Here is a 22,612-nt window from a genome sequence, read left to right as displayed (position 1 = left end):
AAAAAAAAAAAAAAAAAAAAAAAAAAAAAGTATTGGTGACTCATCTGAATATCAGAACATCAAGAACTAAGAAAGAGGAAGACTGGAAATAACTGGATCCTGAGCAGTGCATGACATGAGAGTACAAACAGCTAAAGGATTTCTCCCATCTTGCCAGGCACATAGGACAAGTAGGAAGGAAAACAAACAAAACAAAAAAAAAACACACAAAAAACCATCAAAGCCTTAAGAGTGCAGATGGACACCCAGGAAGGGGTAAGAAATAAAAGTCTTTGTGCAAATGCTTACAATGTTTTCGCAACAATTTCCTGTAATTTTCCCAATTTTGCCCCAAAATTTCAAATAATGTGAAAGCGAAAATAGATGAGAAAATATTTATAAGACATGTAATCATTGAAATATAGTGTATATATATATATGTTAAATAGCATGATGGTTTAGATTCTTTTCAGAGGACTGTTCCTGAGATTCAGCCTTGCTCTAACACACTTGCCATCTGTTCCATATAATGATCACATCTCCTATCATTAAATGGCAAAAATGACTTTATAATAACACCTACCTAGCAGGATGCCCTAACAGGAAAATGACAAAAAGCCCTCCTAGGAAAAAACGCTTTCACATTGGACAGACCATTCTGGTACTTGGAAAGGTGCCTCCTTCATAAATTCAAAATATGACCACAAAGGTAGACAGATTTCCAAAGATGGATCCTTACTGTAGATCCAGGGACACAGAGCAGTCCTCAGGGTTAAAAGATACAGTTGTCCTTGCTAAACTTGTGAGTGTTAGCATTCAGCCCTAAATCCTCCTCCTGTACTCAGAAAAGACGTCTCCTCCAAAAAGGTGAATATTAACTCATACATGTCATTTTTTCAGTTCTTGTTTTGACAGATTTATGAGCCCATTAAGTGCAAAGAAAATAACTGAATGTGAAAAAAAGCCTGAATACTACTAGCTGAAAATCATTCTACTAAATAAAAGTGAGCTCTGACTGACTGAAGTTTGAGATTATGTTATTTCTTTCTGATTTAAAAGAAGGAAAACCGAAAATTACAAATGGAGGTCAGGCAAAGAAGAGTGATGGAGCCACACCTGTGGATGTCTTCATGAGGCAGAGAAGGAAGATGTCTCCATTTAATGGCTATGGTGGGTGACAATGGCCAGCCTCAAGACATCCCCCAGCTGCTCTCACTACCACTCCTCAGCAGGACAGGTGGAGATGGTGAGGACATCTGAGTTACTGTGTTTGTCTTTCCAGTAACACACAAGGCGAAGATTTGCTTTCTTGGAAATGGCTAAACATCTGCCTGCTGAAGTGAGGGAGTGAATGAATTGCTTATCTTGATTTGCTAGCAAGTGGCATTTTGCTGAGCTTAACTTTCTTTATTTTGACTCACATGTTGGATTTTCTTTGCTTTTGTCCTCCCAGTCCTCTCCCCCATTTTTCTGCAGAGAACAGAACCCAGCAAGCCGCTGGGTCGGAGCTGAGGAGCCAGCTGGGATCAATGCACCCCACGGCTCTGCTCAGATCTCTGAAGAAACAGCTTCTTCTGTCTAATGTTCTGATGTCTCATCTTCTTTTCACTACCATTCATTCACTGCTTTTTTGTTTCTTTTTTTAATTTTTGTTTCCTTACAGACTTGAGGGCTAGAAAATACAGCACCATCGGTTTAAATGCAGGCTAACTTGCACAAGATCTGACCTTCACCATCAATTCACTCACTTACTGTAAATGCAGATTCTCTGTGAAACCATTTATTTCGGTCACTCTTCCTCCTACCCTGCTCTGGCATACTGCTAATGTCCCTCATTTTACTGTTAGCCACCACAGAGGGCATATTTTTTGCATTAAGGAGCTCTTAGGTGGACCTGGCACAATTTTAGCACTGAGCAGCAACATTATTCTCCAAAGTGTTCTTCCATTTTCTTTATTTGTTCTTTGCACTTCTTCAAGAAAACAAAGGAACTGCAGGGCAGTGATGAATGAAGACCAAAATTTTAATTCTTATTCTTAGTTTTTGAATGGTTTTATTCCACTGGAGGAAAGCTCTCAAGATATATACAGAAATAAAGGCAAGCTATATTTCAATTACAAAATGAAACATCATTTTGCTGAAAGGAAAAGCATCCACCGAGATGCAAAATTCCTTTTAGATACTTTCTTTTACTACTTCACTATTTTTAATCCAAAACTCAAGAGAAGTACTATCACATGTCAGTTTGGACCACTGAATCAAATTATCAGCATAACCTAATTTAATCTCTGGCTGAGGAGGACATTTCATTGAAAGGTCACTGATCTCCAATGGTTTAACTTGGATTAGCATTTTAAAGAAAGAAAATTAACTGATCACATTTCGGGAAGTTTCTAAAATATCTTCATTTAAAATAATTTTTTAAAACCCTATTTGATTTGAATATTAAGAAATATTTTGCAGCTTAAATGACTTTATAGGGAAAGTTTATCCAAGACCACAAAATTCACTGTAAAAATAATACTTATCCAATCCATGATACTCTTCAGAGCCCCCAAAACAGCCATCACTGCAGTCTCACAGGTTTTTTTTATGCTGACTCTGAAGACTATTTTTCCTAATGTTGATGTAATTCTGTGTTTGACTATTTTGACAAAACCCTAGAACATAAAATACATAAGTTGCTTTGAAAGTAATGCCTGCTATTTATTTCCATGGAAACTACAACAGAAACAAAGAGCAAAATAACACCAGCTGATAGAGCAAATTCTCAGCTACAAACCACTATTTTTCAGCACAGTCACCACCACTAGCTGCGCATTTTCTTCAGTGATAAACAGGAGTTTGCATACCATGCTTGTAAATTTGCACCAGTGGAGGTGTCCCACTGCCACCAATGCTGAAGCATACCACCACGGCCTCACTGTGCTCACATCCACTGTTTGGTCTCCATAAGTGTTCTACAAGCATCAATGAATGTCAATGGATGCCATTTTTTTCCCCATGGAGGACTTTGATGACACACCTTTGCTTCTCATGCACTTCCATGTCAGACACCATTCTGTCAGACTGCCCCTCTGCTGCCATCTGTCACACAGCATCAAAACATATTGGAATACTAATGGGAAGGTTCAGACTCTACTGCCATCTCACCAATATCTGTCTCTGACATCAGGGCCAACATAATAAAATAGGAAACATTACTTTTGAAGGAACTCTCATACAGTAATCTCTGCGTGCACTGTAATTTGCACATTTTACAGGTTATATGAACGCAGATAGACACATCAGTACTCTGAAGAGTTTGCATAGTGCAGAAATACACCAACAATGTAGAAGCAGTAGCCAGTACATTTTCAGCAACCTTAAAATTGTAGAAAATAAAGGTTGGAGTGGGTTCTCAACCATCTTTAATGAGCTACTACATGCCTTTCAACCTTGATTTAATTCATTATTGATTCAACCAATTATTTTCAAGGAAATAATTTTGAATTTTACCAAAATTTGGAGGGTTGTCAGTGAAAAATATGTAACTTACATTAATTAACTCCAAAAAAGTTGTTGTAAGAGCTTCACTTCAATATTAACTATAAATGGTTGCAATAAAAACCATCGCCTTACATAAAAGAACAATTTTGCTATTACTACACTTTTATCCTTCTGGATGGTCTCAAGATTGTATAAAAATAACAATTTGATAGAGATTATTGAAGCACAAAATCTGCAGAAATTTTCTCTAAATTTTACTCACGGGGTTACATTATGCTTCACATAATCTATCCTGGTTGGTATCAACAAGAACGCTCTGAGTACAATGAAAGAAGACACACATATATAAACATAAAAGAAAGATTAGGCAAGAATCCAGAAAAGCAAAATTCTATACCCCAATAGAATGGATGACTCCATAAATACCATATTAGATAATCAAATGCTAGAGCCAGTCAGTCACTTTGAATACCTTGGCAAAGCTTTCACAAATCATAATGACAACTCTGCAATAGTGCAGAGAATATATTTCACACGGACAGCATGTAACAGAAAAAAATTACCGAGGTCCTCAATGAGGGCCTCAATGAGGTTAATAAGAAATCCTTTAATCACATAAATCATCTACTACATGTTGCTGTAAGTGGATTGGTAGTGCAGAAAGGCAACTTCCACTATTAGCTTGAATTTTTCGAACAACGAGGCCTAAGAAGAAGGAAACACGGATTTCACTGATAGCTAATAAACAAGAACTGCAATGGATTTATTGCGTATTTTAGTACAAGAAAAGTGAAGTTGCCTCAAGGGAAGGAACTTTAGAATTATGATGAGTCCAAATTGGACAACACGTCAAAAAATATACTCTTGTGATAAACTTTTCAGGCTTGATTCTCTGGGACTTGCATAACAAAAACCAAAATCATCCAGAGATGGCCAGTTCAGTTTTCTGTGTGCTGACACTTTCTGTTGCTTGTATTTCTTCCTGTTCTTAGACTCCTGCTATTACATGCAGGACAAAGAGATCCCCTGGGAGAGGAGTGGGGAAGGAGACATCAGACATCATCTGTGTACACTGGAGAAGCTTAGAAGGGCATGACAGAGGAGGAGATTGAATGAGGAAGATAGGAGAGGAGCGGTACCTTTTGCTAAAAGCAGTTGTTCCACTTCCCCTCCTTCCACTCTCACATTAAAGTGAAGGAAGAAAATGAATACATAGAAAAGGGAAAATATTTGGTTAGTAGGTGGGTCCTGTGCAATATATTTTCTATGTTTGCACTTTTTTAGAAACGTGATACATGCATTTGGATGATGTTTTCTAGATGGAGTTATCTGTGTATTATTAACACATACACACCAAAGTAGCTATGCACTATAATCAGTGTAAAAATTGGGTTGAATGGCTGCCAATGTACAATTAAAAGCATTTTAGTTGACCAAGCTTGCAATTTAAATTCATTTGAAGGCATTCCCACTACATGCCCTGAAAGAATTAAAGTCTGTTGCAGATGCTTCTTTGGATGTAAACAGGACAAGCATTTGTTTTCTTGTCTGATTTGTGAGAAGTTGTTTTACTTTGCTGGTACCATAAAACCCAACTAACCAGAATTATTAGAAGTTGATGGAACATTAGACTCTAGACAGTCCCTCCAATGAGTTATTCAGATGGAAGGTAATTGAAACCTGCCTAACTGTGCATGGAATTAAATCTTGTATCATAAAACTGGGGAAAACTCTTATTTTTATCTAGAATACCAACAGGAATGTAGAAAACCCTTTGCCAGAAAGTAGTGTTTGGTCTCAGGAAGTGATCTTAATAGCTCGTCTGCAAAAAAAAAAAAAAAAAAAAAAAAAAAAGTGAAAGGTGAAGCACTCAGTAGTGGTGCCTTGAGCTACCAGCAATTGTCCTACAAAAGGGTATGCCAGTACTGATATTAAACTGAGAAAAACTTACTCGATTGCTTTCTAGCACATTGATAGCATGTATCGTCCATAAAGGTGATACAGAGATTCATAGGGAGAATTCTTTCAGGGAAATACATCTGAAATCACTGTTTCATAGCTTCCAAACCAGTGGAGGAAGTTAAGCACATGCTGCTGCATAGTGGGAACTTGTGGGCCACACAGAAATCCCACCTAATTCCATAACTTCTCCTGTAGATGGTTATGTCTAAATAATATTTGTAGGTGTTTCCATAGTTATTGAATAAAGCAAGTGAAATATCAGCAGAATTAACATAACAGTTGCACAGAAATTCAGATCTCAGAGATGGGAAGAAAACAGCTCTGCTGTTGGTAATCTGTGACGGTCGAAACCACCGAGGTGATCTTTTATAGATGAACAATCTTTCTTGCTGTCAAGTGATTTTATGAATGCTCCAGCTGGCAAACGATGCTTTGCCCACCTTTGAGTCAGATGATTTTTGAAATACCTAACAAGTTGAAATATAAGTAAACGACAACTCCGCATTTAAACTGACCAGCCTGAAGAAACACACTGAACAGTGGTTTACAAAGGCAATCTTTTCACTGCGCTTTTAAGAAAAACGTATTTAACTGGATGAATTCAGTGAAAAGCAGACAGCCCTTTCCTATTATTATTATTATTATTTTTTGCACTAAAGTGGTGATCCTTTGATAAGAGTGATTGATAGCGTCTGGGTAAGTTTGCTTAATATTTGTTGTGGACAGTGCCTCGACTGAGGCTCAATCAATCACTTTGAACAGGAAATAAAGGCTAATGCACTAAAACAATATCAGTTATGCACTCAGTTGATCCATCACAATTCTCTTGTGTAGTGTTGGGAAGTAGTCTTTTGACTTAAAATCAATCTTTGAACTTCTTTTATTAAAAAAAAAAAAAAAAAAAAAAAGATTTCTTGTTCAACTGTGTGTAAAATATTAAATGTTCTGGAATCAAACTCATTACCCATACTTGTAGGCATGCAGGCTAGGAAGTCTGAAATGAGCTACATTTGAAAATTTGTGAGAGATTTTAAAGTAAAAAACATATGTTAAAACCTACAAAGTCTGATACAGCCAAACTTAAGAGCAAAGCTTCAATGGAGTTCAAATAAGGCTACACTGTCCATTACAATACATAGGTTTTAATTCCCATTTTTCACCATAATAAACCTGTTGTTGGTGTTGTTAAGTAAAACTGACTGTTAAGTTTTTGTGTATTGGACAAGTGAGGTAGAAAGTCCCATTGTTTCTTGTAGTTCCTCATTACTCATAGATTGTCTTGTGCATAAAGTAAATAAATATCCTAAACAAGCAGAAAGGCATAGAGGATTTCTACATTTAGATTCAAGGTGCTGCTTAAATACCTGGCCCAGAAGGATAAAGCCCTTGTTTATCAGAAATTCAACAGTACAACGAGGGGAAAAAAAGAAAAGACAGACAAAAACACAACAGAAATGTTTCCATCTGAGAACCAGAAAACATGTATCACATCTGAATTATTTTCATAAATCGTTTCATTTATTATGAATGGCTGCTTAATTTTTGAAAAAGAACACCAGGAATGTTTAAAGCCTGGTGATGAGCATTCACTGCAGGCAGGAAGCTATTGGTAAAAGTCACCGCAAGGACAGATATGCTTCTGCTAAATTTGTCTGAGTGTTACTATCTGGTTTTGGACAGAAACAATCAAATAGCTTGAATTAATGATCTGGTTCTTTCTTTCTTTCTTTTTTTCTTATAAATTAAAACTACCATAAATAATAATAATATCATTAGTTCCCCTTTCTCCTCTTTTGAAAGGGAGCATTTAAAAATTTGTAATAACTTCCAAAGCAGAGACACACATTCCTGGAAAGTTACCTATTTCTTTTAAGACTTCAGGATGTGTATGGTCACTAAAGACTGATCTGCCCATACTACTGTCTGCTTTCAAAATCATGTCTGTTAATCATGAGCGTGATATAATTAATTTTGCAGTTCTCTTTCATTCATATATATTCCCATAAAACTACCTGCCTGTTGCTAGTCATCAATGGGAAACTCAAGTTTTCCTTGCTTTTTCATTAGATTTTTTGTTGAAGGACATAATATATTAGAGAGTTTTTGCAGTTAGTTTTCTTCAGTCACCTTAACTTACTGTTAAGCCAGGTAATTATTTTATGGTATAGCAATTAGAGGCATTTGAGAATGATTTTTATTTTGGCTCTATTTACTTTTTTTCTGAATAACATTTTGTCAACAGCCCATTGAGCTCTACATTCTAGGGGATAATCAGCATGACTATAATATATATAACATATATATAATCGGTTGTGAATGGATTTGTGCATTTTGCATAAGTAGATTGGCTAAGCAACATCACGAACATCGACAGATTTGGAGGAAACAACTGTAATGAAATTGAAAAATATCACATATCTTAACAGTCCAAGTGTCAAATCAGAAATACATTTTCAGTTATGCAGAAATAATTATGAAAATACAAATATTTAATACTGAATGTACAGGAAATTAAATATTTTTATTAATTCACTGAACATGTACAGCATAAAGATTAAAGACTTAAATTTTTCTTTTACTGCATCATTGCTATTCTTGTCAATTTTATACTGTTGTTTTATTGTTCAAACTTGAGGTGCCATAGGACATGCATTTAATCTTGTCTTAGAGGAGAGTTCTTCATGCCAGTAATCAAATGGTAGGCTTTATGTCAACTTACTTGTTTGTCTACGCTACACACTACCACTAGCTGTGCCCATAACAATGATTTCTTTTGTGACACAGATGTCACTCCCTCCTCCAGGAGTTTGTCCAAGGCCAACAATTCACTTCAAATGGTTATTCTGAAAACCACGAGAATTAAAGTGCTTTGAAATACTATTACCATAGGACAGAAATGTTGTACTGATTTATCTATGTGCAATTTCATCCATACCCCTGGTCTCTTTATATCTGAATAGAATTCAGCCACAGTCATGGATTTACAGCTGTGACCAGAAAAGAATTCACAAGATGGTAATGGGAAAAGGAGCCTTTTGTTCTATGTTTTATTTTCATTCTATGATTGATACCAATAGTTTCATCTCTCTCTTCCTGCATCCAGAAATGAAGCCACAAAAAGTATATTTACACTCTGTCCTTCACCTTATATAGTAACATTGGCCTGAATGTAACATCAGACCTAAGAGCTCCAATGCTGAAAAGGACCATTGGTTAAAGGATTCCATTTTCATCTCTGCCCAAGGGGGAATAAACACCTCACTCTGACTGCTTTTGTTCTTAACATAATATCTAGTCAGTGTTTTTCCCTATTACACATAATTTGGGCAGACAGGTAGCTTCAGAACAGCCTAATTCAAGGTGGTGATGTGATTTGAGAATACATAGAGCTGGAGTTTTACGTGTATTGTTCAATAAACATTTAGTGATTTTCAGTGCATTTAAAATAAATTAATGCAAAATAGTATGAAACACACGTTTGCTTTACTCAATGTAATGAAATTATGTATAATAATGCATAGCTTTTCAGTGCTGCTAGAATTTCATTTTATAACATACTAAGAATGACGAGAGAACAGATTACTATTCATGGAATGCCAAGCAATGAATACCATATGCAGAGAATATACTGGTACTCCTATTGTCAAGATGAAACACTGTCCGAAAAGAGCTTTTGGAGAATGTAGACTTTAATGCAATTTAATGAAATTTCAAAATCAATATTATCAGTATAGAGCCTCAAAACAAGTTATTTTTACCTCTTGAAAGAAAGGATGAGAGAGCTGTTTAATTATAACACCTATATTGTTAGGTATGGATATAAAACACATGACTTTTCCCATATCGGTATAATAACTCCTCCGAGCCCCTCTCTCCCCACTCCCATATAGACATACATTATTCAGCATGTTAGAGACCATCTGGAACTTGCTCCTGAAATAGCTCAGGACTTGATGACCTTCCAGATATGCTGCAAAAACCATTTGTTTGACAAGGGTTTGGGGGAAGGTTGAGGGTGTGTTGTTCCTGAAAGGATTAAACAGGCTATTTTACAGTTTTGATTAATGCCTGATTTAATTTACTATTTGCATGTGACTGTTTTTGATGCTAAAAGGTCAACCACTTTTACTGTTGAGCTTAATGACTGCTTGCGGTGTTTACTGCTTAAATATAAATATATACATGAACAGTCACTGGCACCGGGCCTGATTAATGCCCATTAAAGTCAATGAGAAGACTTTCATTGCTGAAGGTGATGGGCTTTTTGTAGCACAGTACCTTTCCCCTTAAAAGTGAGCAATACTTTCATAGAGCAATTGTAACTGCAATCCTGCAGTTCACTTTAGGACAGCTAGGTGAAAGGCAGATTGAAGTCCAGCTAAATGCTGGTTTCTGCCATGTGATAACTGATAAATATAAATAATGCATGTTCTGAAGATCCACAGCTTGTGTAAGCACCTGAGAAATAAAATCATAAGCACAACTATATATAATTAATGATAGGCAACTGCATAATACTCATCCTGCCTTTGTTTCACATTTTCTTATAGCTTTCCATGCTTTTAAGGGCAGAGTTTAGAATCTATGTAAAACCTCTGTGGCAACAACAAAACTTCTGAATACGGTATAAAGAATGATGAAAGATCGATGATGTGGTTAAAAGAATAGTGCACAGAGAAGAGGGTATGTTTATAGTGCTGGAATGAGGTTAACACTTTGGTAATTTACCAAAAAAAAAATAATCAAAAAACCCTCAGCATTGCATAGTTTTTAATTTACCTGGTGAGAGTTAAATAGTCCAGTCCCTCATACTGCCATAAATAGGGTCAATGGATTGCTACCACAGCAAATATCACTATAAGCAAAATATACATTTACAGGGAGGTATGGTAGAGGTTCGGAAAGATATTACATAGGTGGACCTTAGGAAAATAATCCATGCAAGCCTATAAAACAATTACATTTCTTTGTATCACAAGTCAGGAATTTGCATTTGAAGGCACAGAAAAATGTCACGTACTTCTCCTCTTGCACCAAAAATAATTTCTGTCGAGTAGGAAACAAAAAAAAAAAATCTGTGCTGAACTGGAATAACAAAACACACAGAAAATGAATGAATGAGTGAATGAGGAGTGCATTCTTTACTGAGATGATGAGGAATGCATTGAGTAATGCACCTTTGAAATAGCTGATTTTCACTGCACTATGAAGGAATTATTTTATCAGTGTACTGTATATATTCCTTTCAGCTTCGTGAATGAACAGTCATAACGAATTACTATGTATATGTTTAGAAGTCACAGACAGCTTATTACTTCAGTATTCTCCTTGCTTTCAATCACAAAATATTAGCTGGATCCAGTTTGCTGAACAATCCACTGTATCAGATTCATTGCGTTTCCCTCAATTTTTGCCCCCCACAAAATTGAGTTCTATGAAAAGCTGAAAGGAGGATGACTTCTTCCCATGATTGTTTCCTGCATGAAATCCAAGACAAGCTATAAAGTCACACACAAACTTAAGCCAGCACAATTCCTCAAAGAAATAAATCTATCTTTAAGTAGTCCAGATCTAGAAATGTTCTCAGCCTTACAGGAAAACATATAACACTGCACTGTAAATCTCACACGATCAAAAATCTGATTCTTCTGAAGAGGGATGTGGCAGACTTTATTTCTGCCATCCAAGCTGGGTACAACAGAACACAGTTGGATAAAGCCATCATTTAATTAAGAGAGAGGCTACTTTTTTGTAAGTACGGTGCATGAATCGCTGCAGGTCAGACTGCTGTCAAATCTTTTTCATGTCTATGTGAAAATCCAGTATGTGGATCAGAGACAATCTTTAAATTCTGATGCAGAAGGACACATTAATAATAGTCTTCTGTATTCAAGTGAAACACCTGAAATAGAGAGGCACCTGCCTGCAGAGAGGCAGCAGTGAATGAATTCTTTATTTTGCTCTGTTCACATCCCCAGCTTTTGCTTTGTTTACTAACCTGTCTTTAACTCTTTAGCTCCCTCTCAATTCTGCCCTTCCTATTCTCTCCCCCATCCCTCCGGAGAGGAGGGATGAGCAGCTGATGGGGCCCAAATCCCTGCTGGAGCCATCCATGACAGTTGTCAACGATACTTCAGACGTGTGAATCTCAGATGTAAATAGTATCTATACTCACATAAGACACACTTCCTGAGTTCAAAATGTATATTTTCTGCAGAGCTAGTATTGCGGGCTATTTTTAAGATTAAAAAAATGCTCTATATTTTAATGCTCACTAATATAGCAAACTCCAACGTTTCCAAATTTTGGTGCCAGAGACACATCTCAAGTAACTTGTACATGCAGATATTGATTTTAAAGCCAAAATTCTACCAAAAGACTCCTCTAAGTGTATTTTCAGTTCCACCAAGAAGGCAAGGTAGTTAATGCCACAAGCTCACTAGACACAGCTTTGAGTTAGCTCAGGGAAAAGCATCTTACAGCACTGGCCACATTTCAAAACTGAACTCAATGAAAAATATGTCCCCTAAAACTTCATCTCAGTCAAAAAACATTCCTTATAGTTTGCTGCGCTGAACTCTGACCACTGAGTCAGTGCAATTTAAGCACTATGGACTTAGCAAGAAAATAACGAGATTTGTTTTTTTCTCATAGAGCTCAGTGAGAAGCCATCAGAGGGCAGAATGTGAGGGTGGCGGTGACTTCAGGCACCGCTGGTGCGATGCTGCCAGCAGTTCCCTGTCAGAGTCCTTGGGGCTGAGAAATGATAAGAGGCTGCACAGTCCTGTGGGGTTAAGCAGCTTGACAAGGTGAGCAGAGTGCAGGAAAGGAGCTGTTAAAATCCTTGAATCAATTCTCTGGAAACATGGGAAAGTTCTTCACACGAGCCATGCCAAGCTAATTTTTTTTTTTTTCCTTCTTTACTGTAAAGATTCAAGTCTGAGCAAATTGGAAGGCTATGAGAATGCAACTTTTATTTTAGCATAACTCAAAAGCATTTGACATTACAAATGGCTCTCAGTTAACTCCCACGAGAAGTCCAACTATACAAGGGTATTAGATTAGTCAGAGAGGGAGGAAATAGACGCACTGCATGATCCTGAATTTGCCATGAACAAGATGATACTATGATTTAGACTTCATATAAGTAGGGTAATCCACTGTCACTATAGATGTGATGATAAATGCACTGCATTATTACAGTATAGACATGAAGCCGAAGAATACTAAGAATTCGAGCATATCCAAACTATGTGAAAATGAGCTTGGTGGCATTCGCTTCAACATGTCAAGGCAATTCCAGATATGTGGGAAAAGATTCAAAAATATAAAGGATTTCTGGCACATCACACTGACTGCTCTGACTTTGACAGATGCCATTCTTTTGACAGTAGCAGAGCGGATTTGGGTGGAAGCAGAATTCTAAATAACAGGAGAGGAGTCTGGAGAAGACAGCGGACTTGAGCTCTTCATTTAGTTTTACAACTTTTTTTTTTTTCCCCATTCCTTCACATAGCTCAGCCCTCTGAAATTCTGCAAAATGAAATACTTGGAGTTTCTTCTATCTTACGGAAAATACCTACTTTGTTTTCTAACAGGGCAGATGCAGAATTAACTCCAAAGAACAGGAAAGTTCTCTTCAGCTAAAGCTGGTACTGGAATTCCATACTTGCAGAGCTAATAAAAGTAGTCTTCCTTTAACAATTGCCCACAGTTGTTTATCATAAATGAATGTAAGCTATAACTTATTTTTCATTGAAGTTTGCAAGGCAGATATTTACAGTTGTTGGTAGGTCTCTTTTGCTTGATTTTGAACACTTACAAGTATGAACAGTTCTCAACTGAGCAGCAAATTTATGTAAATATTACATTTTTTGGAAATTCCGATGTTCAAATAACATGATATTTCATATGATTAGTCCAACACTGTTGCTACAACTCAATTTTTTTTGTATCTTATTCTTTCCTGAGAGTTAGTTAAGTACATAGCATCATCTCATGACGCCTTATTCTATAACACATTTGCCTTCATGTACTGTAAAAACGCAATAAAGCAGAAAACTACAGGGCAGAATGGGAGCAAGAATCACACTGGTAGGACTGCTGAATTAAGGGGGAAAAAAAAAACAACCGTATTTTGAGGTTTTTACTTTTTCTTAAAAAAAAAAAAAAAGAAGAAGAAAAATTCCATTTTCTAACTCACCCTTTGCATGAGTTTTATGATTTCCCAATCAACATCACCACATGAATTTTTAGTCAAGGACTGAAAATACTGCTCTTGAAGACTATTAACTGCATCTATTCTGGAGCAATGACTTCCAAATTAAAGGTCGTGACAGTTATGAATGAGGTTATGAGCTTTTTTACCCTACTACTTGGACTTATGTCTTCAACAGAAGTGGAAATTTAAACCAGAAATAGGATTGCAACATGACAAATGAATGAAACTCTGAACTACAGAAAGCAGGGCTAAGAGGAGGTCATCCGTAAGGCAATGCAATGAATCTGTGATGTTGATGTTTTGACAAGCGAATAGATCACTCAGGTCCAATGCCTGATGCAAGCAATGCAGCATTTTCTGCAAAGCTTTATCTTAAGAAAACAACAACAAGCCTTCCTTCACAGAATTTAGATTGGATGATTGAACAAGTATTTTTAACCAATATCGCTGACCTTGCTTCTCCCCTACAAGTTGAATTATTCTCTCACTTTTCTGATCTTTCTTGATTCTTTCCTTGCCTTTCTTCTCTACAAACTGGACATCAGTGTTTCTTTCCCTACCCCTCATTCCTTACATATAAAGGTTGGCTGTGAGTTTTATTGGCTTCAAAGTAATGCAGAATGAAGTAGGACTTCGTATCAAGAAATCAATGATACACTGAAAAACTTTTTAATTAGACCACTGCAATCCTGAATTAAACCTGAGATACAAAGATTAAATAACTGCTTACATCATTTTCAATGTGTGGCTCACCATAGTGAAAAAAATCAACTGCTGAGTTATGAAAACTGATGAAGTCTTGCTGAGTGCAGAAATTTACTTTAGCACAACAAAACAATGAAGTTTTATGACCCAATTCCTTTGCACTAAACTACTTTAATTAAGGACTACTATGATAAGAAAGAACTTGAAAAGCTATGTGGTAAGAAGACACACTCGCATTTAGATGCTGACATATGAAGTCAGCATTTTCAAGAATATTACTGTACTTCAGTGTTATATTTTCAAAGCCATTAACTTCTCCTAACACATTTATATCTAGAGATCTACATGCAAAATTCTCATCAGTCTTCATGACTTAGGAGCATGCAAAAGACAATATTCCTTAGACACCTGTTTTCCCTGAGTGACTTCTTGATGTTGTCCCTCTCTGCTGAAATTTAGACATAAAAATTAACAATTGTTTTAAGTTTTATACCCAGATTTTTTGAAGCCAGCACAAGTCCCTTGATCTCAATGAAGACATACTGCTCTACAACTAGAAAATCTGGCCTCCAGAGCTCATTATGTTTAAAAGTGTAACTAATCCCACAAGACCATCTTTCAAAACGGTCATCTTTACATTCACTTTAAGAATAAAAATGCATGGGGAACATGCTAAGGGAAAACCTGCACTTAAATGATAGCAGTGCTATACTGGTCATAATCTTATTGAAGCACTATAGAATTATGTAGCATATTCATCAAAACATATATGCAGATGTATGAATAGTGAATATTTGTGAACATACTCATGTTCAAGCATATTTGCAGTCTTCTATACAATCTTTCAACATCTGAAACAAGTAGAAGTATGTACACTTGTTTTTAACAATACTGTAGTTCAAATGCCAAAATTATACCATCTGTGCAGAACAAAACATTATTTCACCTCAAATTACTGTGTGACAAAGTCAAGAGACTCCAGATTTACTGTTTTTTTAAGAGGTATCTGGACTATAGCAGGAGTTCTGAAATGCCACTTGGCTTCTCACTCTATTGCTAGGGATCTAAATTCCTTCACAGAGCTCACACTTCTGCCAGTCCCTCTGGGCAGCCCTAGCAGAAGTGGAGGCTGTCAGGACACATAAACTGTGCCATTGTTATTCTCGCTCTATCAGTCATTATCAGTCAAGAAAAAAGCGAGCTTAGGCACTGAGATACAGGCTGCTCAGCGTGGCTGGCAGAAAGATAAAAATGAAAAACTTTGTTCATGGGAAGCAGCTGCAGCAATCAAGAAGTACACAGGGCCTTGTGGTTGAATGCTGGACAGGGTAAGCAACAACAATGAGCACAAGAGATGCATGCACATAACAAGACTCATGCTTAGCTGTGCACAAGTTGCAGTTTTAAAATGTTAACGTTGGCCTTTAAGTTGTATATGAAGCACCAACCATAAGACAGAGACATTCAGAAGAACCCTCTGAGCAGGGAGGTCACTCACAGCAGTACAGCGCTGTTACTGCTCACGTGTCTTTCAGCATTGCACCTTCTCACAGTACTATTCATTTTCCCCAGCATTCAAATACTCCAAACAAACAAGCAAACACACAACCTATGTGCTATTCTGAGATACTAGTGGGGTGCATTTAAAGGCAATTTTTTTCTTTTAATTAGGATTAACTAACTGAATGAAACTTCTGAGCTTATTTATCGGCCATGACTAGGCAGGAAGTTCCTCCAGACCTCTTTGAACCACACATTTTTAAGCCCTTTTCTAGCAGCCATATCCCAGTTCACTTTGAAACTCTGCAGAATGACTTCATAAGCTGACGTAAAAGCATTCATTTCCTTGAAATAAAAGCGCATAAGCGCAGCTAGGTATTTTTATTAAAATGTGTGTGCAAAAAAGGCATAGACGAGCAACTTACAGTTATATTTCTAAGAAAACGTATTCTATACAAACTATTTTGTTAAAGAATCTCAAATCTAAAATGTTTTACTGACAGACTGAACATGGATAGTTACAGTTGACTGTAACTGTGCACATGTAAATACCAGCATGCACTCAAGAGTTTGAGAAATTCTGTTGCATACCAATAACCCAAGACATGAAAATGTGTGCTCCTTCCTCAGTGATCCAAAGCTAAGCAGATCAAGATCTGACTACGTTTTCTAAATTAAAAATTCAAATCAGAATGTGTAAACTAGTTTATCATAATAATTACATGAATTCCAACTAAGTATTACCTGGTAATTACAAGGAGCGCTATTAGCAAGTTCAAAATACAATTTCAGTTAAATCTACTGTCGTGAAACACAGCAACAGACAGGTGCATCCAAACATCAACAAGTGGCAGGGAAATTACAGACGCCTGCCATTGGGAAAAAATGACATTAACTCACTTCTGTATTTCATGCTACGTCAGTCAACAAGAAAGTCACAGTTTCTATGCCTTACAGGTTAAAGTGTTCTTGAAGAAAGGATGCAGTGAACAATTTGGGAAACAATTTACAATGCAAAAGCTGTGCAGCACCAAAGAAGTCTGTGTGCATTTGTCATTAGCAAAAAAAATAGGTTTATGCCTACCTACAGTTTTGCTTTTCATTTTTCAGCATGTGCACCAGGTGCCGTGGAGAACAATACGAGAGGTGTTCTCATTTTAATACACGTAACCTAGTTTAAGAACATTTTATGTCTTTTTTTTTTTTTTAAAAAAAAGGTAACAGAAAAGCAAAAGAAATAAAGCGCACTTTAGATTTAGCTCTCTGTGATTGAAAAATTAGCAGTCTGCAGTCAAAAAAGCATGATTACATGTTGTGAAAACTGTCTTTGAAAAATTTAGCATCACTGGAAATATTTAAGTTGGAGAAGCTGCAATTTCGGGGACATCATTTTGTTTGTTCTGTACCACGTGCTAAAAACAAAATATGTAGAACTGAAATACACAGAAAAACATACATTCCATGAGCTCAGTTCATTGGGATGCAACACTGAGGAGCATCTCAGTGCAAGTCAGACTCTACAAAATTCCAACTGTACGTAAATAAAGAATTACACATTACATATCTGTCAGTAAAACAAATTCAACTGCTGGTGTTGTCTCTCCTCTAAATCACTACACTGATGTGACCAGATTGTGTTCTGATGCTTGAATATTTGGTGTTATCTTTTCCCTTAAAGTGCTCCACCAAACTCTTCTGAAACTTCCTTCCTTAGTTTACTCCCTAGCTTACTAAGATTTCATTCAATGTCCTTAGAAATTCAATTTAAACTACATTGCCCTCTGATGCAACAAGTACTGAATCAGTTATTCAGAACAGAATAAATAAAGTGAAGTTTCCCAGAAAGATACCCAATCCAGGGACACTTTCTATTTTCTGTAGGAAACAGTCTGTTCAATATCCTAAAGCTACATTTATAATTAACCTTTTCAATCCTAACAGTTTTCAGAGATCTGATTCCAAACCATTTTTTCACAAAGGCCTAGGACTGTCCCGGTGCTACAGCGGTGGGGTCCAACTCCCATATCTGCTGGGACAACAGGAGCCAGGCTGCCATGTGAAGGAAGCTTTGGGAGAGGACTGAGCTCATTGAACTACATTTTTCCAAATCCTGGGTCTCCTCTTTCTTCCTCCATGCATTTTGAGTACAAGTAAACTAAAGGTCTATTAATATCTTACCAAAGCAGAAGAGGGCTCCTACATCGCCTGTGAAATCTAGTGCTTTCCTTTTAGCAATTAACACCCAATTTAAAAATCAGAGACTCATACCAGCACAGCAGTGAAAAGCTCAAGGGCATTATTTCACTGAGTCAGCTGAATTTGAAGGAGCGGACAACTACTTCAGTTCACTCAGCTTTCTAATACTAACCAAGCTTCACATCTTTGTAAGAGCATATTTTATAAAAGTCAGTTCCCATACCCATGATAGAAGCCCTCTAAATCTGAATAATGTATTTCTAATTAAGGTTCAATGCTTCTTAGACTTGGGATTTTCACTTTTTTTCCAGTAAAACTACAGAAGACTGTACGGTCAGGAACAAGCCAAAGAGAACATGCTGACATCTATAGTCATCAGGAATATTAAGAAATAAACTATGTAGTGTTGTATACATGGCCACTGAAGAGATGAAGGAGGATCTGTTTTTGTCTTGACCTTAGACGTCTCTAAAGACAAAAACAAATATGTGCTCTTTTAATGACAGATACACGTTACTCAAGGACCTCCTTCAGTCTTATAAAACTTAAAAGAACCATTTAGCTCATTCCTGTTATTAACAGAGAGCAGGGGTGACTATCTACTATCTCTACTTTCCTCATGAGGCCACCTAAGAATTTCTCACTTGGAGTCAGTGTGCTTCCTTTCTCTGTCCTTTCCCAGCAACAAAGAGCTCCAACCTTTCTACATCTAATAGGTAGCTCATATGGATTCCTTTTTGTTTCCCTTTCTCCCACTCCCTTTTTTTCCTTTTCCTTTTCCTTTTTCACCTTTTCTTGTTCCTTCTCCTGTGTGTAAGCACACATATGTGTGTGTACACATGTGGACTTTTGAAGGCTTCAGACTTGGAAATTACATCATGATGAAATTTAATTCCTCTTGGCACACGCTGTCTCAGTTCTCCCTAAAATCACGACAGTAGATTTGCTACCTCCATCTTAGCTATGCATAATATCAGAGGCTCAGCCAGAATATTGTTTCACCTTGCTAGAAAAATGCATTTCTTGTGCTGCAGAGAAAGGACAAAATTGGAGCAATCTTGATGCTGCTCCCAAAGCAATGACTGGAAAAGTATCACAGAAGTATTCACACCTTTTTTCCAGAGTTCTAACTTAAGCCAAACGTAAGGGCTTAGTACAGAATAAGAAGTCTATAGAGGTTTTTTTTCCACTGTTTATCATGACTTTCACTGTTTATCCTGGTTGCATACATACAACCCATACATACAACCTCTCTGATGCTCTCATCCATGCAAATAATGGCTACAGGGGGTAGGTTGTCTCTTCCTATCTGAAAACTGAGATTTACTGCCAAGGAAACCCCTCCAGACACATACAAGAGAGCAGCTTCCCTGGTGGTTCAGCAGAGGAACTCGGAGCAGCAGGACAGCACCCTGCACCGGGCCCAGGAATTCAGTCACTCAGATGATTCACACCTATCTACTCTGGCATTTGTTCCATTTATCAGCAATCCAACTTACCCAGTGCCTTATTCAATACAAGTCACAAACGAGTTTCCAATGAGCTACATTAATTTTTTCCAGATATGAAGACAACCACTGTTCTATGGAGGAGTAACGTCATCTGTTCTATTTTATCACTAAGCTGTATATCTTCACCACCCTGTTTCATTTTCCAGTGTAGTCATAAACAATGATAATTTCAAAGGTTTTCCCACAATACATCACTGAAATTAAATTATATCTCTTGCCTTTCATTTCCTGAGGTTTAAGCAGCGTTATTATCTCTTCCATATTTTCAGTCCTTAACTCCAAGGTGTTTCAATATGGGCATCTGAAGGTGTTTTTCATTCATTTAAAGTTATGTTTACATGCAGAACTGTTTTGCCTTTACACTAAAGCCCTTCACAGTGCTACAGTGATTAAAAAACAAGTGAAAAATAGAGCCTATTGAAAAACAAGCCTGTGGATTTTATCACGTACAGAATCTAAGCTGCAAAACAGCAGATTTTTGTATTCACAAAGCATAGTTAACAATGAAGTCGAGATTTCTCAGTTTTTCTCACAGTTTTGCCTTTGATTTGCAGAGTAATAAGAACGTGTTCTGGGATGTTAATTTACTGACCTACATCTGCTGATACTTGTCTGCTACTTTGAGTGCTTTCACTCATGGCAACATATACTTCAAACTGACATATCACAAAGGAGAATAAAAGGTTATTCTGAAACGCTGTTATTTATAACAAATATAAACTTGTAATTAAACTGAACAAAGTTAGACAAATATGAAGTTATGCGAGCCTAGTAAAAAGAAAAGGAGAATGATGAAATAGGGAGAGGAGAGAAAAAATATGCAAAGTATTACGCATGGACGTATTCAATTTTTCAAGAACACAACTCTATTAATTGCAGTCAGTGTTATCTCACACTTAGAGAAATTAGAGAAATATTTTAAGGAATTTATTTTACAGATTATTACTGATGCTAAATAAGTTGATCCTGATATAGACTCCTGCAAAGTCATGAAGTATTTATTTACGCTAATGTCTGTTTTTTTCCTTTGGTTTTATGTTGTATAGTGTAGTGGTTCCTTAATAAGCCAGAAGAAATAACAGCAGTTACAATGAAATTTATGGGTTTGTTTTTTTTTTTTTGTTTTTTTGTTTTTTTTTTTTTTTTTTTTTTTTAGACAATTTATGTACATTGGGATAAGAAAGGCAAATGTACATAATTTACGTGTTTGGTTAAAAAACAAATGTGAAAACATGTTCAAAATCTTTGTCCGCTCGCTTTGTTTGAAAGCAATTTAGGAGTTTCAGTGAGAAGCAATTTTCACGAGGCAAGTGGAAGTAGCATTTATCTGCAATATTATAAACCACAATCACTTTAAATCCCATATTTCCACATTCATTTAATCACTAAGAAGAGAAGTCATGCTGCTAAAATATTAGGTAGTTCATTTAGAACAATATCATTACCTAGTCATTTTGAAATAACCTTATTTTTCAAAGTGAGATGGAAAGAAATGTCTATTGCCTTGACTTGCATTACAGTAGCTTGGAGAAGTCAGTCCCATCTGTTCTATGGGCACCAAGAATGGGAAAGGATAATGAGTACACTCTGATAAGGCTACTGATTGTGGTAGAAATACTAAATTAAACAGCCGCAATCCTCAGCTGGAGGATTTACTTGCTCACTGAATTCCCAGCAGAGTCTCTGGGACATTCTTCTGCCCCAACCATTCTATCCTAAGCAATTCAATTTCATTTTCCAATACTTTTCCAAATGTTCTCAGATGTCTGCTTTTCCTCCTGCCATTAACTTCATAAGAGTTAGCTGATGCAGCTCAGTCGCAACTGTACTGTTCCCGGCATTCATTTAAAATAATGCCCACAGCTGCTGTAGTTCAATCAGCAGTTACATTTAAATCCAAATTGTGGAATCATAGGCTCATTTGGGTTTGAAGGGACCTTTAAGGATCATCTTGTTCCAGCCTCCCTGCATAGAAAAGTAGTATTTCCTATCTCTGAGCAGAAAATACCATAGCTGCTAAAATTTATATTTATACTACTTTAACACATAACGCTGACAGCACTGTGACAGTGCAACGCAGCACTGGTCTTGTACTCCTTTTTAGAAAAATAACTGAGAGATCTGATACCTCGTTATAGCTTCATCAAGAAGAACTAAAAGACATATTGTCTAAAACCCTAAGTGGCCTTCTAAGCATAGAGCTTTTTGAAACACAGAAATACTTAAGAGTTCTGAAATGGGCCTTATGCAGCCCAAATTCCCTTCACGGAGAGTAAACTCAAGACATCTATTTCTTCATGAATTCCATCCCTCAGGAAGACTGCAAATCAGGTGAAACACAGTCAAGTGTTTGTGTTCTAACAAAGACAAACATGTAAATTTAAAATAAACACACATTTTAGTCTAATTGCTGTTACATTCTAATGCTTGAAGTTACAGAACATCCCAAGTTGAAAGAGATGCACAGTGACTATCAAATTCACCTCCTCCTTACTGGCTTTTTTTTTTTTTTTTTTGTTTCCCAGGGAATCACTTTGTTACAGCCAAAGTGCATACAAATATCAGACAGCATTCATAGAGCTCTGCATGAATGCAGAATTGGCACCCACAAAATGAGATGCACAATTATAGTAGCAGTCTAGGAACACATGCATCTACCCACAGAGACAACTGGCCTAAGCCAGATAGATGAAACTGCTCAAATATCTAAGTTATCTGCCATGTCAGTACAAAATCACACTTTTTTTAAACATACCAAAGGAAGGTGAGGCCGAGCAGTCTAGAAAATAAATCCATGATATGTACATGTTTATTTACAATCTCTGGGAGTTTCTAAGCCTGAGTAACTAAAGCAACAATAAATAAAAGGAAGCACTCAGAAAGCTGTCATTATGACCTACTACAGGCGTCAACTTACAGGAAAAATTTAGTTACCCACTCCTTGCGCTCACTTTAGGAAATTGAAACTCTTTGAAAACTCATCTTCCACAATGGGATAAATCAACATTTAACTTAGAAAAGAGAAAAACAAGACTGAACACGACACAAG

The sequence above is a fragment of the Centrocercus urophasianus genome, unplaced genomic scaffold, assembly GCF_019232065.1.
Source record: "Centrocercus urophasianus isolate 14NV4802_14NV808 unplaced genomic scaffold, USGS_Curo_1.0 seq_29, whole genome shotgun sequence".
Lineage (NCBI taxonomy): Eukaryota > Metazoa > Chordata > Aves > Galliformes > Phasianidae > Centrocercus > Centrocercus urophasianus.
The sequence above is the reverse complement of the archived record's forward strand: the minus strand, read 5'-3'. Positions refer to the sequence as shown.